General features: G+C 38.5%; 1 non-coding gene and 1 pseudogene across 1 annotated transcript; both read left to right on the top strand.

Annotated features, from left to right (window-relative positions):
* The window catches only part of LOC119048372 (proteasome maturation protein-like), a 160,430-nt pseudogene extending 149,777 nt beyond the window's left edge, over positions 1–10,653 (top strand).
* Positions 10,654–18,982: 8,329 nt separating this feature from the next.
* LOC119048424 (U6 spliceosomal RNA) lies at positions 18,983–19,091 on the top strand. The gene has a single exon (XR_005082329.2). It is a non-coding gene; the product is annotated as a U6 spliceosomal RNA (small nuclear RNA).
* Positions 19,092–19,467: the final 376 nt, after the last annotated feature.

Raw genomic sequence — 19,467 nt, 5'->3', positions numbered from 1 at the left:
ACTTCTTGGGCTAAAGTTCTTGGCTCTCCATTCTTTCTTAGCCAAACTCAAGAACCAAGGTCTGACCCCGCTGCTAACAGAGAACAGATGAAATCAACTATGAAAATGCATGTTTGGTTCTATTCATTTAAGATCTTCCTGGAGTAGTTCAAAACCAAAGAAAGTATTGGGCAACATCAACAATGAAAGAAAATTAACTTTCTGAAAAGTTTTAAGAAAAATCAAATCAAACTTGGCCTAGTTTAAGTAGCACCCAGCCTGAAAGGTTGATTTATTAAATCTATATTAGTTGAATAGATCAAATACATATTAGCATCCAGTCCCGCATTTTTCAAACAACTGTTATGATCTCTTCATACTGTATTTTTAACTTTTAGGAACTTATATATGTGATCAATGACAAATAATACTATTTCCTTTAACGGCCCAACTATTCTGATGCTACCGTGATTTTACTCTGCCCACTCTGCCCCCAATGCAGCCATGACTCAACAACTGTAGGTGGTGTCTGCACAAAGGGACAGGCAGTGGAAAAAATAATCATAGGAGCAATTTAAGGGTTAAATATTTCTAAGTATTTGGTAACTAGATGTCTCAATAAATTGTAAGGGAAAAATCAGTTAATGAAAAGATTGTAATTATGATATACTCATATGAGAGCAGATTAATTACTTGGGTACTTTCAATTTATAATGAATAGTTACAATATGACTAAGTTATAGTTATGTAGATAAATTAATTTTTAGCAATAATGTGATAGCTGGAGCATAATTTTGTTGGAGAAAAATAAAACAAGAAGGGGTTGCTTTTTGCCTTCCAATATCACTCACTTTTTGGAATTATATTTCTAAGCTCCTCTGATTTCCCTCCAGATATTCCAGTCTTCTCCAATTATCACCCCTTGGTCTCTGTTGACTTTTACCCTCCCCTTATCTTCTCAACCCAGATTCTAAATGTTGGGAGTGCCTTAGCACTAAGTCCTGGACGTCTTCTTTACATATTCATACTCTCCTGTGGATCATCTCAGTCACTCTTGGAACTTTACACACCATCTATATGCTAATGACCCTCAAATGTATATTCTACTCTCAACCTTTCCTTTGCATTTTGATTTACATAGTCATTCATTCAGTAAATATTTATCGAGTTATTGAGTGCACGTGATGTACAAGGCATTAACCTGGGTCTAGAGGTGCAATGGAGAGCTTAACAAAGTCTCTGCTTTCATGAAGCCTATCTTCTAGTGGGGAAACAAGCCATACACACAACAAACAAGTAAAAAATAAATAAATGTTAGTGTTACAGGTACAAGTTTCATGTGTCTAATGCTTCAAAATAAAGGCCAATATTCAATAGATCAGAGTTTTGAGCAAGGAAAGGTTTATTGATCAAGATGGCCTATCTCAAGAAGATGGGAAAATTAATTTTGAAATCCATCTTAAGAGTCTAGAATTCAGGCATCCTTTATTGTCAAGAAAAGGGAGGAGGGGTAAGGCAAGGAGTGAGTGCAAGCCATAGATGAGTAGGCATCAAAGGGATCCAATGAAGATTGTGAATTTTTCAATCTCTGTTCCTGGTCAGCCCCCACTGATCTGAGAGTCATTATGGGTGTTTCCCTACCTCTTAGCTGACAAGAAATTGACTGCTCAAAGTTCAAGCAAAATGCTTCTAGTCAATTAACATATCTATAGCAGAAGCTATGAGCCTGAAGGCCAGAGAAAGGAAGCATTTTTATTACACTAGAAGCAATAATTCCTAGGCACAAAAATTAATCAGAATACAGTGAGAGAGTTTTAAAGTTAAAGGTAGAAACCATTCATGGTCAGGAAAGAATCTCTGAGGAGGTAAAGTTTGATTAGAGACCTGAATGGAATAAGAGTAAGAGACAGACAAAGATCTAAGGAAGAGGTTTTCTAAGCAGAAAGTAGTGTCAGTGCAAAGGCCCTGAGGCATGAATACCACGGTGAGTTTCCACAAAGAGTAGGAAGACAAACCTGCCTTGAGCAGAGATCAGGAAAAGAGGCAGATGGATCAGAGAAGTAAGCAGAAGCTATAATGAGACCTTGTGGACTATCATAAGAACTTTACATTTTGTTCTGAGATGGAAAGCCATTATGTTACTGAAAAGAACTAGTGTGGGTCCCAGATACTGTTACAGAAACAATCCCCCTCCCCCAAGGTCTTTTTGTACTATGGTTCTTCTTGACTGCTGCCAGGTGTTAGGAATTGTGGCTCTCAATGCCAGAGTTTGGTAAAAAGGGAAGAACTATTTATTCAAAAGTTATAAAGGTTTAGAGAATGTCACAGTTAAAAATCCCGAAGTCCCTTTAAAACACCCACAAACATACAAACACAGTCTTGCCTCCCCTTTGCCCAGTCAGGCCAGTCAGGGGTACCATATCTCAGGAAAAGAAATGGAAGTCTATAGCTCAGCTAGACTCCCGGTTCCTCCCAGTAATCCATGCTCACTGGGCAGGTCTCCCGCAGTCCCTGGCACCATCAGCTATGTCAATACCTCGATCTTCAGTTCTTAATCCAAAACTACATGGCACCTCCTCATGGCCTACCAGCAAGAGTCCTTTTGTTATAGGAAAACGAAGCAACCAGACACCGAGGGATTCTGGAGTACGAGGTTTATTCCTTTACATGCACGGGCCCAGAGGAGTCAGTCTCCAAATTCTGAGCCCCGAACAAAAGATTCTTGGGGAATATATAGATTAGGGGTCTTCCTATCTACGTGGCAAAGCAGGATACAGAAGCAGAATGCGGTAATTAGTTCTATTTACGGGGCAGAAGCAGAGTTCAAAGGCTGAATGTGAAAATTGGTTCTATCTGTGGGGGTGCTAGCCCTAGTCCTAGTGACTATCCGGCTATTTGCTTTATTTGCTCTTCCCAGATGGCCTTATTGTTCTCCTATGGCGCCTGGGGTCTTGGGTGAGCAAAGGTCTCCCAGGGATTCTCCTTTCATTTCCAGTCCTCACTATCCGGCCACTCGCCCTCCCAGATGGCCCCATCATTCTCTCTAGGGCGCCTGGGCAAATAAAGGTTAAACAGAGGTTTTTCAAAGTTTCCCATATCACTTTCACCCCTTTTCTTCCTGCATAGTTTCTAATTATCCCCTGTCATTATCTCCTGCATTGTCTCTCCATCCCTACTCTACATTGTCTTCTCCATAGTCCTGCATCATCTCTCTCATCCCTCACTGTGACCCACCTTTAGTTTAACTCCCAGCCTGGACCCTCCTCCATAATCCCATTTCTGACTCCTCTCACAATCAGCTACACCCGCTAGCAGCCCCATATTTTCTGCCTTTCTTAGCTGCCGTACTTAGTCCAGGCAGGCGTGGCCCCACAGCATGGAGTGAACCATCTTAAGGGAGCTCTCATGCAGACATGGTAACCAGAGGAGCTGCCTCCCAGCTACATCATGGGTCAAAGTCATGCCCATCTCCCTAGCTGGACTCCTATTATTGATATGCAAAGTAAATGTCAATGGCCCTATTCCACGCCTCCCTTCCCCCAGCCAGGCTTAGGGCAGATATCCTATATTCCCAGACACTCCAAGTTCTAGACCCACTACAAATCCTCCTTTTGGGAGGCCCTGGGGGGATATTAGAGGGTTTTGAGCAAGTGAGTAGTAGGGTCTGATCTAGTGTTCTACCTACTCGAGGTCTCTACTTAAGTGTTTCAAAAACATCTTAAATGTAACATGTTCAAAACAGAATTCTTAATTGCCTTCCCATAAAAAATAAAATCATCCTGCTTCTTCTCCATTTGCCCCATTTAGTGTTACCACAAACTATTCAATTTCTTAAACCAGAATTTTGCAAAATTTGCAAAATCAAAATAAGGAGATAGCTTCATCTTTCTCACATCAAGTCAATGCTAAAAAATGAACAAACAAAAACCCTTTGGGTTTTATCTTCAGAAGAGATGGCCTTTTTTCTTCTCTATGCCTCTCATGCCACCAGCCTTGTCCATGACCATCTCTAACCTAAGTCACAACACAGAGGCCAGATCTCTTACAATTTCAACTTTCCATCGATGGCTTCCCCATGCTCTAAAAGTACAATTCATACACCTTGCCATATCTTAAGGCCCCTGTATAATTGATCAACCCCTTGATATTTCACACCACCCTTCCCAAACTTTCTGTGGTCTAGCCAGTCTGAACTTTATCATTTCCTTGTACACACCTTTCAGACTTTAGGACATTTGGCTTACGATTCTCTCACAGTTGGCTGGCTCTCTCTCTTCCTTTCAGTCTTAATTGACATATTTCGTCCACAAGGAGGACTTCCCTGTCCACCTAATATAGAGTTGTCCTTCCCTGTTATTCCCTATCACGGCACTCTCTCCCTGTAATTTTACGGCACTTATCACACTGTAAGCTTCATGAGAGCAGGAGCCGTGTCTGTGTACATAACCCCAGAAGTGTGCTTGGAGCACAGTAGGCACTCAATAAATATTTGCTTACTGAAAAATCAGTTGGTACAGTTATCACCCTGTATTGTGTAGAAAGGTTTGCAAACATACACAACTACATCTCTTTAAAAAAAATTCTTCAAATGCCAGCTACAAAAAAAGTAAATTTAAGGAATTAAATTATATTACCCATTTGACTTTTATGTAAACTTGGTTATACATTTCCACGGGAGAAAAATAATTGTAAGAAATTATTAAAAGTAGAATTAAAATTATAGAAAATCCATGAAAAGTACACATTTCATAAATCAAATATTTTCTGAATGAAAGGGATAGCATTTTGGAAGCTCAGCTGTGTCCTGGATACTGTACAAGGCAAGTCCCTTATCTTGCCTCATTTAATCCTCACAGTGATTCTGTGTCTTAGAAACCATTGTATTTCATCAATAGATGAGAAAACTGAAGCTCAAAATTGCTCAGTGGCCTGCCTAAGGGTATACAACTAATTAGGACAGAAACAGAACTCAAACTCCATAGCTTGTTATTTTGCAGGCACCATCTAAAAATATGTTTTTCTAATCACAATATTAAAATAGATTGATATATACTAGTGCCATTTAATTTAGCCTTAAAATATTGAACTAGATAATGTCTTTATTGTAACCTACATCATAGAAGGAAAAATATATACCGCATTTGGCATGTATAATGCACACTTTTTTCCCAAAATTTTTAGGGAAAAATAAGGATGTGCATTATACATGGGTGGTACTGATGCCCATGTATAATGCATACCCACATTAAACCGTGGGTTTGCATTATACATGGCAAAACACCGTATTCTTTGGGCCTATGCCAAGTACAATGAAATACTTTTAACAGGTCGATAGCTGTGGATCATTTAAAGAATTCCTTATATTTCAGTTATGGTTTTCTTTATCACAAGGTAAGCATTTTTTTCATAAAAACTTATCATCATATTTTATTATACCTGTGTGAGGTTTTTTAAATTATTAATTTCTTTAACAATAGCATAAGGCTTTTAATGACAGTGAATACCTATTCGTAACATCTTTTTAAATATTTTCAGTGGCAAATATACCACTTATCTCTATAAACTAGTCTACTAGTTGCCATTGAAGGTATGTTGAGCACACTCTATTATTTCCCTGAAGCTGACTTTCTATGCCCTGATCCATTTCAATGAATCACATATATACAAAGAGTGTGTAACCAAACCCAGGTTCAGCAGACTGCCACCATGAACGTCAAACTCACGAGACAGGTACTGGTGAGAAGGAAAGAAGTTTATTTGAATGCCAGCATCACCAGAAGATGGACAGACTTGTCCTCAAGAACCCATCTGAACGTCTCTGGCCAACCCAATGGTTCTTATAAGGAGTTGGTAGGAATTCAAGAAAGGGAAAATTCCTAGGAAGAACCCTGCTGTGCAATTTCTCCTGGAAAAACAAGAGAAGGGCCCTAAAAAGGGTGCCATGCAGCTCCTTCCCTAGCTCACTCCCTTTGTTCTGATGTTATATTTCCATTTGCACTGGCATTCCCCTCTTTCCCAGACACCTGTGGTTTGTGGCCAGCACTAGTGTGTCTCACAACTGCAAAGAGAAGTGAAGCACAGGGTTGATTAAATACTTTGATTTGCTACAGAATACATAATGAAAACAACAGTTTTTACCAGGAGGGAAGAGAGGGAAAACAGAACAAAGAAATCAGGGGAAGTGTTGTGGATGTTCAGTCAGTGTTCTTGCTGGTCCCCCTTATGAGACTCCAAGGTCAGACTCTTCCTTAGGTTTACACGGGATCTGAACCTGTTGATTTTAGTAAAGTATACTTAGAAAAGAAATTTTTAACACATAAACTCTAGTTTTGAGGGAGAAAAATCAGATTAGAGTAATAAGCTGGGTTTAATATTTACTAAGATCAATATGGATAGCTTTATATAAGTATAGTATATTCATTCCCTGTGATAATTTGTGCATCTAGCTGCCCAAGACAGTGAAATCTTCTTGGTATTTCCAAATTCTAATGAAAAGATATCTACCACAAGTTGTAAATTAAGAATGTCATTTTTCTATCTCCTCATAGCTCATGAAACATAGTGGGCACTTCGACACTATTAAATGAATGAATAAATGTATAAAGAGTAAATAAGTACAAGCGAGTAGAAGAAAGAGGTATATGAATCTTTGCTTTAATCAGCAGACATGTCTGTTCACCTAAAGGCTGTTAATTTTTTAGGAAGATATTCCTTTTTAACATTCTTAATAATTTATTATTTAGTGCCTAAACTAATTTTTATTTTTTAACTTCATTCCACCATACAAACACAAGTTGCTTATTATAGAAAACAAGAAAATGCATGAATGTAAAATAAAAAAATAAGATGATGGATAATGACCTCTCTTTTCACATACATCTATGTAGCCTGTGAATTAAAAGCACAACGGTACAAAAAAAGAATAACAAATTATTTCTTATCTCAAGGCGTAACGCTAAATACACTGTAAACAATTAAAATGCTCATTTTATTTTTCAAAGTACTATTTGTTAAGTCTTATTGACAATAATATTTTCTATGATCTATTTAAAACAAAATGTATAATGTACTGAAGTAGGTTTTTTGCAAATATTGTACTATGTCATCTTTGTAAAAACTTCTAAAGTAGATAGTACTGTCAACATTTTTTTTAAGATGAGGAAACAAAGGCTTAAGGAAGTTAACAGTATTAGAGGTAATAATTCTTACTGGGGCAGAACTTGGTTTCTAGCCTAGATTCTTCTGACTCCAAAATTTAAACTCACTCAACATAGTACTTTGCTACCTATATTGGGTGGACCACATGGTATTGCCAGTGGTCAACCATTTTGGACATAGAAAAATGGAAATTGTATACGATTCTATCCATTATAATAAAATTAGTTTCCATTATTACTCTTTAATCAAGTCCCATGGTAAATAGCATCAAAATATCATATTAAAGGGTTAAGAGCAGCCCTGGCTGATGTAGCTTAGTGGATTGAGCACGGACCTGCAAACCAGAGGACTGTGGTTCCATTCTCAGTCAGGGCACATGCCGGGATTGCAGGCCAGTTCCCAGCAGGGGACCCACGAGAGGCAACCATATATTGATAGTTCTCTCCCTCTCTCCTTCCCTTCCCCTCTAAATATAAATAAATAAAATCTTTTTTAAAAACAGGTTAAGAGCAGATGTCAGAAAATGTGGATTCAAATCCTGCCTTCCATATAGACTAGCAGTGAGAATTTGGGTAAATCATCTCACTACAGGTTAACTTACTTGTTGAAAAAGTAGAACTGCATTGCCCTGCATGGTTCATAAGAATATGTGAAGAGCAAATGACTTGTATAAAACTGTAAAAAATATAAAACAGAAAATGATTATTATAAACATTTATACATATCCAGCAAGCCACATTCCCAACTTTCAAATGTCAGAGTAGCACTAGAAAATAATGTAGAAGGCCTTAAGGAGCCCTCCACAATGATGCTGACTCAGTTCTTGACAATTGTGTTAAGGCCCTAGGAGTGATTAATGATCCAAATTTATCCTAAGGACCAATAATCTACACAAAATGTCAAACAAAATGCTTACACAGAAATTTAGCCTAGTCTACAAAAATTCATCACTGTTCCTAGAAAATAGAACAAAGCTATTTAAGAAATAATTATCGCTGTACTATCTGAAAGCCCCAATTAAAACTTCAAGAAGCTCAGAGCCTTCTGGACAGCCTACACAAATTTAAGGAGAAGGAAACAGTATATCTACTGGCAAATAATCAAACCCCAAGAACATGTGCCTCATTTGGAGAAGACTTCTTTAAGAAGGTCTTAGAAGAACTCTGAGCTGCCCTTGAGTATTAATTCTCTTTTCTGTACATCATTTCTGGAAATGGCAGTTACTCAGCATGAAGAAACTCTTCCCCTTCTTTGGAAATATTTTTGCAATATGATTTACGTTCAAGCTTTTTATCCCTTCCATTTCTTTTAGCATGTGAGAAAATTTGAGTGAACATATTTTGTAACCTGAAAAACACTAGACAAAACAGAAGGACCCTTTATAATTGCTTCCTAAGACAGACATAGAAGTACTCTTCTTTCTGTACACCTCATGCAAGCAATAATTTTAAGGTGGGCTTAATTAACATGTAACTTTAGTGAACATTTACATTTCCCCTGCTGTTGCAGTGAAAGATGTTTTCAACAACTATTAGGTTTATGTAACTAAAACATTTGTATAGCGTGCTTATCTCATTTTAAATCTGGTTCAGAATTGGCATATGTGCTCCTTTAATTAAATAAAATGACCCTGTTCTGGCTGGTGGCTCAGTTGGCTAGAACATCATCCCATAGACTGAAAAGTTGTAGGTTTGACTCCAACATACCCAGGGTGCAGGCTCGATCCCTAGTCGGGGAGTGTATGAGAAGACAGCTGATGTATATTTCTGTTCCACATTGATGTTTCTTTCTCTCTCTTCCTCTTTCTCTCTCTCTAAAAGCAATGAAAAAAATATTCTCAGGTGAGGAATAAATAAATCTTCAAAGCTTTACATTATTTTTTTTTAATTCTTAAACTTAGCCCATATTTCCCCTATGGTTATTCAAAATTTTTTGCATTTGATGAAAATCTCCAATCCCACATTGCCTTCTACCTTTAGCAAATGACCTGCATGATCTCTTTCAGTTCCTTCCACGGCACTATCTCTCTGACTCCCCCCTTCCCTTCTTCTCTTCATCTCTCCTTCTCAGAAGTGGGTGGAAATGTGGATATCCCTTCCTTTCCAAGGTGGACGTTTCCACCTGCTGTTCCATTCTTATCCATACTCCTTATCTTCTCTTTCTCTTTATCTTTATGTGTTCCTTTTCCATAGGATCAAACTCTTTTTTTATCCCTAAGAAAATAAATAAATAAACCAAAACCAAACCAAACAAAGTCTTGCCTTCATTTTCTTCCTTTTTTTACACTGCCATTTCACATTATATCTTCTTTGACATCAAGCCCTTAAAGGAATCTATACATATTTCTTGAACTCCTTAATCATGTGCTGTTAATCTTGCAATCCATTTTCTGTTTACTGCTCTTCACTGATCTTCTAAAAGTCTTCTCTCAAAGGTCTGAATAGTACAACACCCTCCCAGTCATATTTTCTGGAATTCTCAGTCATCTTTATCTCTTCCCTTTCCTTCCAACAGCCCTTTATTTCACTGGTTAGTACATTTTGTCAGGTCTTTTGCACACTGCCTCTCATATCTATAGCTTCCTATTTATTCCAATAGAAATAGATTAGGCCCAATTTCAGCCTTCACCCCTCTGCCCTGTATTATTACAACTCACTGCTGGTTGGCCTCCCTAAACCTTTCTTCACCCCAACCTTCTTTCAGAAGCACTCTTCCATAATTGGACCCAAGCTCTCCTTCAGCGTCCTGAGCTCTCCTGCTCGATGTTGGTCTCACTTCTTCCTGAGCTTTCTGCCTTATTCTTTTGTTCATACTGTACCTCTAGACTGGAAACTCCTTTCATATATGACTGGAAACTCTCATACATTTACTGTCTACCTCCTCTATAATGCCCTCACCAAAGTTCTCATAAGCTAATATTACCTGAAAAAAATAATCAGAACACTAAAATGTAACTGCATTGCAACCCCAATTTATATGAATATCTGTACATGGTATATAAATATACTCAACAGCGAGTGGCGGGCTGACCGTGAGGGTGCTAAGAGGCAGTTTACAGAGCAAGCGGAAACTGAATACCAGAGGACTTGGATCTCAGCTAAAGGACAGTATTCCAGTTACAGAACTTTCAGCAAGTGGACCTTTTGAAAGTTATGATCTTCTTTGAAAAGGTTTTACTTGTGTGAAAAATAAACTTTTGCCCAGTCATCCTCTTGAATTATCAGAAAAAAATTTCCAGATCAACCAAGATAAAATGAATTTTTCCACACTGAGAAACATCCAGGGTCTGTGTGCTCCACTAAAATTGCAAATGGAATTCAAGGCAGTGCAACAGGTTCAGCGTCTTCCATTTCTTCCAAGCTCAAACCTTTCACTGGGTATTTTGAGGGGTAATGACAAAACCAGTGGATTTAAAGATATTCTTAATGACCCATCACAAAGTGAACTAATGGGAGAACCACACTTGATGGTGGAATATAAACTAGGTTTGCTGTAATGCAGTGTGCTGATCATGGAAATGGATGGGCTGCATCGTGTTTATATCATCTTTTTACTACAATTGTATGTGTACGATATTAAAAGTACTGATGCATGAGAATTTTGCCAAATAAATAAATAAATAAATAAACTGAACAGAAATAGACTATGATGTTATCATTGCCAATATTTAAGGTATGATGGTCTGGAGATATGCTACAAAACTTTGGGCTCATTTTTCTATTGTATTTTGTAAATTAGCCAAAACAGCCAATATTTATTGAGTGCTTCCTATATACTAAACTCTTCACATACATTAATTCACTTAACCTAGCAACAACAACAACAAAACCCTCCGATGTAAGCATTATCATTATCCTCCTATTACCAAGGTGACTGGGAGTGAAGCCATTTGCCCATTTGTCGAGCTGGCAAGACTGGTCTGGCTCCAGAGCCTGCACTCTTATGCACTCGACTGAACTGTGTGAAGGATTTTCATAATTGGAAAAACATGTTTTTAGTCACCTTTTTTCCTCCTGCCTCTACTGTCTACCCACCTCCACCCTGAACAGCACCAAATTCCAAACTCTCCTTCCATTTCTTTCAAAGACACTAATCTCAGCTAGCTGTTAAGGAGAAAAGCAATCTGATTAAGAAATTTGCATAAACCTGTGAATTAGCAATTTTTATTCTGAGGTAATTGCATTTTAAAAAAGATTTTTGTTAACATAAGTGAATCTCTAATTAGTAGAATTTTTAGTTGCTATGACTAAATGAATATGGCATACTATTATTAGCGGTGTGGGGAGGGGTGGAGGGGTATCTTGGAAAAGTGGATTTTCCCCATAGATCTTAAAGCACAAAGGCTGTTTTAGGCACAAATTCTCCCTTGGTCTCTCAGATGCATCCTTCTTCCCATACAAGTTAGTTAAGCACCAATAATCGCCACCCTGAGGCCTGTGTAAAATCCTATTATACCATTTTGATGCTGCAGAGGCCAGCAAAAACCAAACTGAGAACCTGAAGTCACAGGTGTACCCAAGGTTAATCCAGTTAGAATACTCATTTTAGCCTGACAAGTGCACGGCAGTGTTAACAAATCCATAGATGAAGCCATCGGTATGTTTATAGGTATTACAGCATTTATTCTAGCTGTAACTTTCATAGAAAATTATTTCCAGCGTGTCTAGTCTAATCTCCTTAGTACCCCTAATATCAGGAGGTGAGTTTTATGGATTGTGTTTTCGCTTGTCCCACTCTGGTTGCATAACAATGAGATTTAAAATCAAGAATTCTGCCTTGTGTTTGCTACCCCAAAAGATTAATAGGGGTTCTGACTGGTGAGACTCAGTTGTTTGGGTGTTGTACCCCAAAGTGAGAGGTCACTGGTTCAATTCCTGGTCAGGGCACATGCCTGGCTAGTGGGTGTGTCCCTATTTGGGTGTCATGCAAGAGGCAAATGATCTATGTTTCTCTCACTCATCAGCATTTCTCTCCCTCTCTTTCTCCCTTCATTCCCCTAAAAATGAATAAATAAAATCTAATAATGAAAAAATAAAATCTTTAAAATAAGAATGCTAGTGATTCATATGACATTTTCTTCTTTTGACATTTCTAGGGACTGTATGTCTGTTGAATATTGACCATAGTCAAGTTCCTCAGGCAAATCTTATGGACTGAGTCAACTGCAGGGTACACTATTTCTTCCCAGAGGAAATGGCTGGAGCTGGAACAACACAAAATGCTCATTTCCAGAAAATGAGCATTTTAATGAAATTAAGGATCAAAAAGTGATATAAAGGAGTCTCATTCGACAGAAGAATACCTAGTAGGAAGTTAATAAATATTTTTTGGATGGATGGGTGGATAGATAGATGGGTCAATGGGTGGCTAAAAGCACCCTTGGAAGAACCAATAGTTATGGAACATGATGGAGGAATAGTGAGAATGCAATTAGGAAAAAAAATGGAATAAGTTGCATTTCTTAGAAAGCGACTTAGAAAGATAAGTTGCTTTCTGGCAATTTTGGAGATAGATCTTTCTGGCAGTTTTGGAGATAGATTTGTTGCATGTTTCTAGTTTTGTTTTGTGTTTTTAAGTCGTTCAGCAAAAAGGCAAGCTCTTTACTGTGACAGTTGGCCTTTTCCAAGTGGACCAAATCCAGTCAAAGAGAGAACCACTGGAGCAGGTAAAGCTGTGAGAGAATCTCAGTCATCCTGGATTCCACATATCCAGTGGAGTCCAGAAAGTGCCTGAAAACTGAATCAAGAAGTGTAACCCACAGTCTTTTATACCCACCTGAGAAAGGAACATCACACCTGGGGGAACGGATGAGGCAAAGAGGTTGAGCAAGTTGAGGTTGCCCAGAAATTCTGAATACCTAATACAGGTTCTTAATGTTTGAAATTCATGTTATTCAATGGTCTTCTGTTACTTAAAACTTTCAGAGAAGTTTGTAGTAAGGATAGCTATGTCAGTGACATTTGCTACTCATAAGTAGTCTTTGCTCACCCACACTTCCCACCCTCTTGCAGTTAGGAGGGGCCACATGACCAGCTCTGAACAACAGACTGCAAGCAGAAGTGGCCTTTTTCCCCCTGCTACAAGGAAGCACTAAAGAGCAGCCTGTGACCCACTGGCTCCGCTCACCTCATGCACAAACTGAAGCATCTACATGTTCCAGGTGGTGGAGTTTCAAGATGGCAGAGCCTACATTCGCTTGCAACCCTGGGCCATATGGGCTCAAATCCAATTCTTTCACTTGCTGGCTTAGTGATCTTCACATGTGGCTTAATGTCTCTGAGTTTCAGTTTCCTCAATTGTAAAATAAGTATAAAAATATTACTTACATCAGAAATTTGTTTAGGGTAACACAGAGTAAGCGCTCAGTAAATGCTATTATTGTTATTATTAATCGTAGAAATAATAAGAAAGGCCACATAATAAATACATTTAAAAGTTTTTTCTCTCTTTAAAAAAATGAAGGTAAGGCTAAACATTTTTAAAAGCAACTAATAAGTATTATAATTTATACAATCACTTCTGTGTCTTTTTTGCTCATTATGGCTTACATTTCCAACCTCTTAACCAACATTCTTCTTTAAAAGGTCTATCACAACCACACTTTCAGATTAGAAATAGTTTAGCACACCTTAGTTTTCCTTTTTTAAAAGTATATTTTCAGGAGAGAATAAGAACAAGGACAGTGATTTACTGTGCCACTTAGTGAATATTTCCAGAAAAGATTATAATGTGTGAAAGACTGCAATGAGAAAAAAGGAAGAGGGGACTTTCAAAGTTCCAAAATTTTAACTCCAAAATGAGACTTCCCAAGATTAATAAAATTTGGTACTTGACTTAATGCCATGCTTCATACCACATAGTTATCAAAAAACCTCAACACTTATGAAGCAATCAGAAATTTATAAAGCAATGGTGGTTGTGTGTATGTAGATATTCTAAATATTATTTCAAATTCTTATTTTCAGGTTCATTTCCAATGCCTAAATAATTCCATTTCTACACTGAAGTGGGAGTGAAATAATTTTGCTTCTGCAATTATAAAAAGTTGAGAATTCAAATCAAAACTATGTTTTCTGAATACATTCTAATGCAAAATGGTGTTAATGAACCTTTAAGCACACATTTCAGGTGGGTATAACATGGCAGGCACAGCCATTCCTTCCATTCAGAATGTCTTCCTATTCCTTGCCCACTGGTGAACTCCTCTTTTGCCATCACAACTCATTTCTCTCCAAAGCCTTTTTCCCCTACTTACTGCCCCGCTCACACCCAGAAGTAGCCAGTCACTCCTTCTACCATGTTCCCTCTAGAGCTGCATGGACCCCATTACTGCCCTTCCCACCATGTATGTTTGCCTCTCTTCCCTCCCTGCTGTGAGAGCAGGATTTATGAACACACCTGGAGCCCCCCTCACCAAGGAAAGCCCTCAAATTTCAATAGAATGTTACAGAACATGCTGCCCTAATAGCTGAATATGAACATTGCTAAGAGTATACTAAATCTTAAAAGTTCTCATCACAAGAAAAAATTTGATACCTGTGAATGGTGACAGAGGTTAATTAGACTTATTGTATGATCATTTTATAATATATATAATATTGAATAATTATGTTGTACCCCTGAAACTAATATAATGTTGTATGTCAGTGAAAAAAATAAGTAAAACAAATAGTTGAATATGTGGACAATAGATTAGATTGTATAAACACATAATGTAGATTCATTTTGCTATTTTAATTTAACAATCCTAGGCCTTCTATTTTAATTAATTTTGCATGAGTCCTGTTCCTCCACCAAATAATGAGGTGCTAGAATACAGCAATTTTGTGACAACTATCCTGGTAAGCCCTGGCATCAGTTTTTTAAGAAAAACTTTAAAGGCAATAAGTACCATTTGCTGAAACTAATTTAAATCATTGTGACAGGCCTAAGTGCTCATTCAGTAGCCAGTGAAGTTAGGCCCTCGCTGAGTCACGTGATTCTAATACTCATTGCTGATATAGACAGTATGCTTTGTTGGGGGGCTCCACCGGCAGGGTCCCCCCGGCTGCCATGGATGAGAATAAGTCTACCAAGACATGATCTACTTGGGGAGGAAAGGTGGCCAATCTCTCAAAGGAGAAGGGCCAAGAGCCTTTTCTTCAACGAGCTTTTATTAGGTTTGTTTTGCACAGGAATACAGGTAAAGCTCATTAATCATTCTCAGGAAATAAGGATCAAACAATACATAACAAAGAGCTCTGAGGGCCTATTTTGAGTCAGGGTCAGATAGCTAAAGAGCTATAAAATTTTGAGGAACAAACTCACTTTTTGCTTGGACTTTTATTTAATTTAGAGCATTGTAAACAAATCAGGTTTCACAGGATTTTACATATTCTTTCTTAGCCTTGATTGCCCTAGGGAACCCTCCCTTTCCAGCACAGGGCAGTACCCACCACCAGCATTGTTTCAGGCTTAAGACATTGTCTCAGGCTTAAATCAGGCAGGGGTAGTGAGGCAGCCAAGAGATTAGGAGATTTCTTGCATTCAGAATGAGGACTCAGGCTTTGTCATAGCCAAGGGGTGAGGGTCCGCCACCCCCTTTTGTTGTAGTCCCCCAAGTCCTTCCTTGAGGCCTTCATGTGATCATGCCTGTCTTAGGTTATTCCACCCTTGGGGAATCTTACCATTGGCTAACCGACCAAGCATTGGGGGGCCAGTTATGGATGAAGTAAAAGCTCCTGCCAGGGAGATAAGTCACCTTAGTGGCTTATGGTCTGAAGGTCACTCACTCAGCCTTAGCCAAGGAGGGGGGAGGTGCATTACAGCTTCTGAAACCAGGCAGGGCAGTTCCCAACAATGCTTAAATCAGTAATTAGCCCAGGCACTCAGGACACTATGATTCTGCAACTAAGTCCAACAGATCATGAAAATGTCAACAAAACTGTAACAGCCCTTCTGGAAAGCTGGTTCACTATAACACCACAGATTTTGCTGAAACTGTGTAAATTTCCTCTCTAAATTCCCATTAGAATCACAATCTTCAAAATTCAGCATCAGCATCAAATTATCACCAAAACCCAATAACTTAGCTCTCTCTTTAGAAACCTAAAGTGTTAAACTTCCTCACAATTTTTATGATTGGTGTGCCTCTACCATGTGCAATGATTTCCCCACACATGCACTGAGATACTTTGTGACATACTTTGCAGAATCCTGAGAAGTTGCCTGGTGATTCATCTTCAGTGTAATATGAGGTGGAGGAATGATGAAAAGGTGGAAATTGGGTTGTTTCCAGAAATTCTAAATAACATTCAGATACTGTTCATTCACAAAAATGTAACTCACTAACTGAGCATTTTCTTTTCTATTTTTTCTTTTCTTTTTCTTTTTTTTTTTTTTTTAGTCCTTGTAGTATCAAATGAGGAAAGAGACAGATGTCTGATCCATTCTCTCATGATATAGCTGGGGAAAGCCAGTCACTGGACTCAAAAATAGATATTGTTGCCACTTACCAGCCACATGGCTTTGGATAGCTCACTTCATATTGTTAGACTCAGTTTCTCCACCTAAAATGTGGTAAATATCCTCCCTCTTTATTGCACAAAAGAGTCTGTCAAGGATTTACTGAGATAGTGTCTATGAAACATGCCCTAACATCACTAAGAAAAATACAAAAATAAATTATATAAAATGTGCAGAGAGGCAAAAAGAAATGCCAAATATTTTCCCTGTCCATAAGAAGTTTATAATTTCAAAGTGAATTTTAAAAACTCATTCTAATGAATGAATAATGAATTACTCTCAGTGGATAGAATCACACCACAGACATGCAGCTGTGGAGTATCTTCAATAATGGCTAAAGGGACAGGGTGGGGGAATTATGGATAACTCAACTGCAAAGCAGAAATGACATCTGCAGCCACACAAACAGAGGAGTGTGTTTTGGTGATGAACAAAAGATTGTTTCATGCTTTGAAAAGATACTGGCTTATTTAACATCTACAAAGCACCTATGGTTCAGTTTCAATAGTACAATGTAATATAGTACAACAGAGGCATGTCATTTCAAAAATAACTTGAGTTCTCCATTTGCATGTATTGAACACTGTGATCATAGCAAAACTTTGTTAAAATTTCTTCTTTTTATTCATTCCTCAACACTTAACTCACATTCCACAGTAGTCCTGGAGCATATTTCTTATTTATCTGGGAATCACCCACTCTGGCTAAAAATAGCCCATGAGGAGGTAACCTCTCTCTTTCACCACAAAGCTGTGGTTCCCAGCATCTGAGAACACAACTCCCACACCCTTGCCACGTGGCCACCACCACACAACACCACCATCAGTGGCCTCTGGCACAGAGACTTCTGGGAAGTATCACTGGTCTTCTGCTCCCAATGTTTTTTCTTATGATAACTGTGACAAACATCTCCCCTGTCCTCTTCATTTCTGTAAGGATGGGAGAAAGTTGTAGACTCCACATTAATAACTTCTATCCCATCACTTTTATTTGAGGTTAGGTTTAGTATAGAGAGTTGAAAATTTCAAATTTGGGGAGGGTGGAGAAGACTGGCTTGACCTGATGGGGGAATGTGAGCAGTCAGGCAGGACAGGGTTGGTACGTAGTGAACAGAGTAATGGGGACTCCATGGTTTATTTGATCCCAAATATTCTGATGAGTGAAACTATTAAAAAAAATAGCCAGACCCTATATCATAACATTGAAATTTGAAAGGTAAAATAAATGCGTATGTGAGTTTTGCTTCCCGTGTCTCTTGAGCGCAGACCTTGAAGCCTTGTTTGGGAGCTGCAGTGAGGTACCAACCGCAAGCTTTCAGACATCCTTAACTGAAGCTCTTGCTCTCACTCTCTCTCTCTCTCTCTGTTAAGTCTTACAAAGTATTTGGTATTTTGCAAGGCACTACTCTTAGCAATTTATGTATATTAAATAATTTAATTTTCACAATGTTGTGAAACAGTGCTAGTAATATCCCTGCTTTTTTATATGACAAAACCAAGGCATCAAGAAACCAAGTAACTGATCCAAGAGGGACAGCCAGGGTTCCTGATGATCTGGTTTCAGAATCAAAGCTCTTGGGCACTACATTATCCTGCCTCCCAACTAATGACTCAGTCTAGGGAGGGGTGCACATGGAGCATGAACCTAAATATTAAAAGAGTATAACAATGAGGAGAAAGTCAGTGGTATTACAGAAGCCAAAGGAGGAACAATTTCAAAGAAGTTTCAAAAGATGTCAATGTACAGAAAAGTCAGCAAAGGCCTAGAAAACTGTCCATTGGCTTTGGCAATGACGGAGTGACTAGCGACTTATTCCAAGTCAGTTTCCATGGGGTGGATGGACAAGAGCCAGAGTGCTCACTGAGCTGGAGCGTGGAGAGGTTTTACTCCAAGAGGACTTAAGCACAGAAAGGAGAAATGGTTCATCCCCTTGAAACAGAACGTCATCATTGCAAGACACTTCCTTCCCTTTGTGTTTCTTCTCTTCTCCATTCCATTGTTAACACATTTCTAAGGAAGAAGGGACAGATGGTAATGAGGCCTTCGGTGGTGTGGACATTAGGCAAAGGAAAGGCTTAAGGGAAATGCTCAGTTTGCAGAGCTTTTCATTATGGATGGACTGAAGACAGGGCTGCATCGCTGAAGTGATGGAGGAGAAGGCCACATGGAGATGATAAATCAAACACCAGGAGAGAGAAGAGGGCCTGAACATTTTAGGCAACATGACTAGAGTGTGACCTACACCTCGCTCCAATCTTGTTGTCACCACTGGGTCCAGTAGGCTGTGACACAAGGTCAGTTTAACCCACTCTAAAATGTGAGAGGTGCAATAATCTGTGAGGTGCTCACTTCAGCAGCACATACATGTACTAAAATGGGAATGATACAGAGAAGATTAGCATGGCCCCTGTGCAAGAATGACAAATTCATGACAAATTCATGAGGCATTTCATATTTAAAAATAAGTAAGTAAACAAATAATCTGTTAGGTCCTTCTCATTTTTAAGTTCTATGACCCTGTAAGTATTAACCTAAGTATAGCATTGGCCAAAATACCCCACTTTTCCATCACCATAACTTTCCTTCTCTAACCTTAATTTCCTTAGTTGCGGAGACATAAAATACACTTGCTACCAAAGCCAAGGCAGTTCATGACCCTGAGTGTATTGAGAAAGAGAAAACAAGAAGCTTAACATCTCCGGCATTTTTTCTGGGTCATCCTGACACACTGGGCCGAAAGAAAGCTTGAACTGTCACAGTGTAGTGATCAGAATGCCAGCCTGTAAAACTACAAGACTAGAAGTTTTATTAAGATTGTTATCTGCT

The sequence above is a fragment of the Artibeus jamaicensis genome, unplaced genomic scaffold, assembly GCF_021234435.1.
Source record: "Artibeus jamaicensis isolate MK-2021 breed Jamaican fruit bat unplaced genomic scaffold, CSHL_Jam_final contig_387, whole genome shotgun sequence".
In the NCBI taxonomy this organism is placed as follows: Eukaryota; Metazoa; Chordata; class Mammalia; order Chiroptera; family Phyllostomidae; genus Artibeus; species Artibeus jamaicensis.
The sequence above is the reverse complement of the archived record's forward strand: the minus strand, read 5'-3'. Positions and strand labels throughout refer to the sequence as shown.